Source organism: Oncorhynchus keta, unplaced genomic scaffold (genome assembly GCF_023373465.1).
Source record: "Oncorhynchus keta strain PuntledgeMale-10-30-2019 unplaced genomic scaffold, Oket_V2 Un_contig_29511_pilon_pilon, whole genome shotgun sequence".
NCBI classification, from domain to species: Eukaryota; Metazoa; Chordata; class Actinopteri; order Salmoniformes; family Salmonidae; genus Oncorhynchus; species Oncorhynchus keta.
This window is the reverse complement of record NW_026286588.1, coordinates 23,618-28,711: the sequence shown is the minus strand read 5'-3', so window position 1 is coordinate 28,711 and position 5,094 is coordinate 23,618. Positions and strand designations below refer to the sequence as shown.

At 41.6% G+C, this 5,094-nt stretch overlaps 1 long non-coding RNA gene across 3 annotated transcripts; it reads left to right on the top strand.

Moving 5' to 3' along the window:
* Window positions 1-3,274: 3,274 nt before the first annotated feature.
* LOC127923391 (uncharacterized) lies at window positions 3,275-4,877 on the top strand. Of its 3 annotated transcripts, XR_008114262.1 has the most exons (4): window positions 3,275-3,413; window positions 3,490-3,573; window positions 4,307-4,474; window positions 4,587-4,877. It is a non-coding gene; the product is annotated as an uncharacterized LOC127923391 (long non-coding RNA). The 3 variants fall into 3 exon arrangements; XR_008114263.1 differs by lacking the exon at window positions 3,275-3,413 and having other exon boundaries at window positions 3,425-3,573; window positions 4,335-4,474; XR_008114261.1 differs by lacking the exon at window positions 3,275-3,413 and having other exon boundaries at window positions 3,425-3,573.
* The last annotated feature ends 217 nt before the right edge of the window (window positions 4,878-5,094 follow it).

Genomic DNA, 5,094 nt, shown 5'->3' with positions numbered 1-5,094 from the left:
TACACACACGCACACTACATACCACAAACACACTACACACACGCACTCACACACTATACACACGCACGCGCACACACACGCACGCACGCACGCACGCACGCACGCACGCACGCACACACACACACACACACACACACCTCGTTCCAGGGCCGACATCTGAGACTGCATGTCTCTGTCCAGCGTGTGCCTAACACACACATAACTAAGAGGGCCACTAACCAGGACACAAGGAACTGAGTGGGTCACTAACCAGGACACAAAGAACTGAGAGGGGCCCAACTAGGGACACAAAGAACTGAGAGGGCCACTAACCAGACACAAAGAACTGAGGGGTCACTAGCCAGGGACACAAAGAACTGAGGGGTCAATAACCAGACACAAAGAACTGAGAGGGCCCCTAACCAGGACACAAAGAACTGAGAGGGCCACTAACCAGGGACACAAGAACTGAGTGGGTCACTAGCCAGACACAAAGAACTGAGAGGGCCACTAGCCAGGACACAAATAACTGAGAGGGCCACTAACCAGGACACAAAGAACTGAGAGGGCCACTAACCAGGACACAAGAACTGAGAGGGCCACTAACCAGGACACAAAGAACTGAGAGGGCCTGTAACCAGGACACAAAGAACTGAGTGGGTCACTAACCAGGACAAAAGAACTGAGAGGGCCACTAACCAGGACACAAAGAACTGAGAGGGCCAATAAATCTAGACACAAAGAACTGAGTGGGTCACTAACCAGGACACAAAGAACTGAGTGGGTCAATAGCCAGACACAAAGAACTGAGAGGGCCACTAACCAGGACACAAATAACTGAGAGGGCCACTAACCAGGACACAAAAGAACTGAGTGGGCCACTAACCAGACACAAAGAACTGAGAGCTACCAACCAGGACACAAAGAACTGAGAGGGCCACTAACCAGGACACAAAGAACTGGAGTGGTCAACAACCAGACACAAAGAACTGAGAGGGGCCACTAACCAGGACACAAAGAACTGAGTGGGTCACCAACCAGGACACAAAGAACTGAGAGGCCACTAACCAGGACACAAAGAACTGGAGGGGTCACTAACCAGGACACAAAGAACTGAGAGGGCCACTAACCTGGACACAAATAACTGAGAGGGCCCCAACCAGACACAAAGAACTGAAAGGGCCCCTAACCTGGACACAAAGAACTGAGAGGGGCCACAACCTGGACAAAATAACTGAGAGGGCCTCTAACCAGGACACAAAGAACTGAGAGGGCCACTAACCAGGACACAAAGAACTGAGTGGTCACTAACCAGACACAAAGAACTGAGAGGGCCACTAACCAGGACAAAAGAACTGAGAGGGCCCTGACACAAAGAACTGAGAGGGCCACTAACCAGGACACAAAGAACTGAGAGGGCCACTAACCAGGACACAAAGAACTGAGAGGGCCCCTAACCAGGACACAAATAACTGAGTGGGCCACTAACCAGGACACAAAGAACTGAGACCACACTTCTAACCCAATGCCTAATCCTAACCTTAACCACACTGTTTACCATAATGCCTAACCCTAACCTTAACCACACTGCTAACCATAATGCCTAACCCTAACCACACTGCTAACCCTAATGCCTAACCCTAACCTTAACCACACTGCTAACACTAATGCCTAACCCTAACCACACTGCTAACCCTAATGCCTAACCCTAACCTTAACCACATCTTTTAAATGCTTACTTTGTCCTTTTCTTTCATTCGCCCATTTGTTAGATAATTACGGTATTTTAAAGGACAAAAACATCATCACAGAATGTTTCAAAGGGCAGTACACATCTACACATCACTAATAGCGTTAACACATCTACACATCATTAATAGGGTTAACATCTACATCCCTAATAGGGTTAACACATCTACACATCACTAATAGGGTTAACACATCTACACATCACTAATAACCAATACATCTACACATCACTAATAGGGCAGTACACATCTACACATCATTAAATAGGGTTAACACATCTACACATCACTAATAGGGTCCATCACTAATAACCACACACTGCTAACCCATCACTAACTTAGGGCAGTACACATCTACACATCATTAATAGGGTTAACACATCTAACCATCACTAATAAACACATCTACACATCACTAATAACCACACTGCTAACCACTAATAGTTAACACATCTACATCACTAATAGGGTTAACACATCTACACATCACTAATAGGGCAGTACACATCTAACACATCACTCATTAATAACCTACTCACTAATAGGGTTAACACATCTAAGCATCATACTAACCCTAACCACACAGCTAACCCTAATAGCCTAATCCTAACCATCTAACCATCACTAATAGGGTAACCATAATGCCTAACCCTAACCACACTGCTAACCATAATGCCTAACCCTAACCACACTGCTAACCCTAATGCCTAACCCTAACCACACTTCTAACCCTAATGCCTAATCCTAACCTTAACCACACTGCTAACCATAATGCCTAACCCTAACCTTAACCACACTTCTAACCCTAATGCCTAACCCTAACCCTAACCACACTGCTAACCCTAATCCTAACCTTAACCACACAGCTAACCCTAATGCCTAATCCTAACCTTAACCACACTTCTAACCCTAATGCCTAATCCTAACCTTAACAACATCTTTTAAATGCTTACTTTGTCCTTTTCTTTCATTCGCCCATTTGTTAGATAATTACGGTATTTTAAAGGACAAAAACATCATCACAGAATGTTTCAAAGGGCAGTACACATCTACACATCACTAATAGGGCAGTACACATCTACACATCACTAATAGGGTTAACACATCTACACATCACTAATAGGGTTAACACATCTACACATCACTAATAGGGTTTAACACATCTACACATCACTAATAGGGTTTAACACATCTACACATCACTAATAGGGTTAACACATCTACACATCACTAGTAGGGTTAACACATCTACACATCACTAATAGGGCAGTACAGATCTACACATCACTAATAGGGTTAACACATCTACACATCACTAATAGGGTTAACACATCTACACATCACTAATAGGGTTAACACATCTACACATCACTAATAGGGTTAACACATCTACACATCACTAATAGGGTTAACACATCTACACATCACTAATAGGGTTAACACATCTACACATCACTAATAGGGTTAACACATCTACACATCACTAATAGGGTTAACACATCTACACATCACTAATAGGGTTAACACATCTACACATCACTAATAGGGTTAACACATCTACACATCACTAATAGGGTTAACACATCTACACATCACTAATAGGGTTAACACATCTACACATCACTAATAGGGTTAACACATCTACACATCACTAATAGGGTTAACACATCTACACATCACTAATAGGTTTAACACATCACTAATAGGGTTAACACATCTACACATCACTAATAGGGTTAACACATCTACACATCACTAATAGGGTTAACACATCTACACATCACTAATAGGGTTAACACATCTACACATCACTAATAGGGTTAACACATCTACACATCACTAATAGGTTTAACACATCACTAATAGGGTTAACACATCTACACATCACTAATAGGGTTAACACATCTACACATCACTAATAGGGTTAACACATCTACACATCACTAATAGGGTTAACACATCTAAACATCACTAATAGGGTTAACACATCTACACATCACTAATAGGGTTAACACATCTACACATCACTAATAGGGTTAACACATCTACACATCACTAATAGGGTTAACACATCTACACATCACTAATAGGGTTAACACATCTACACATCACTAATAGGGTTAACACATCTACACATCACTAATAGGGTTAACACATCTACACATCACTAATAGGGTTAACACATCTACACATAGGGTTAACACATCTACACATCACTAATAGGGTTAACACATCTACACATCACTAATAGGGTTAACACATCTACACATCACTAATAGGGTTAACACATCTACACATCACTAATAGGGTTAACACATCTACACATCACTAATAGGGTTAACACATCTACACATCACTAATAGGGTTAACACATCTAAACATCACTAATAGGGTTAACACATCTACACATCACTAATAGGGTTAACACATCTACACATCACTAGTAGGGTTAACACATCTACACATCACTAATAGGTTTAACACATCTACACATCACTAATAGGGTTAACACATCACTAATAGGGTTAACACATCTACACATCACTAATAGGGTTAACACATCTACACATCACTAATAGGGTTAACACATCTACACATCACTAATAGGGTTAACACATCTACACATCACTAATAGGGTTAACACATCTACACATCACTAATAGGTTTAACACATCTACACATCACTAATAGGGTTAACACATCTACACATCACTAATAGGGTTAACACATCTACACATCACTAATAGGTTTAACACATCTACACATCACTAATAAGGTTAACACATCTACACATCACTAATAGGGTTAACACATCTACACATCACTAATAGGGTTAACACATCTACACATTACTAATAGGGTTAACACATCTACACATCACTAATAGGGTTAACACATCTACACATCACTAATAGGGTTAACACATCTACACATCACTAATAGGGTTAACACATCTACACATCACTAATAGGGTTAACACATCTACACATCACTAATAGGGTTAACACATCTACACATCACTAACAGGGTTAACACATCTACACATCACTAATAGGGTTAACACATCTACACATCACTAATAGGGTTAACACATCTACACATCACTAACACTGTAGGTTTCCTTCTTTAACAAGTCAATCAATACATTGAGCTCCTGAACCCCCTCTTCTCCCTCTGAGGGGGCCAGTGGGGCCAAATCAACAGGGGACATTCACCATTCACTCAGACAGTGCTGAGGACCAACCCCCCAAAGGAAATAGTTGATCTGGCCGTTCGTTAAAAGTTAAAGTTCAGCCACCAGTAAAAGGGGAAAAGAGGGGATCTTGACCCCTGTACGGAAGGTTGACAAACTCCTTGCTTAATGATT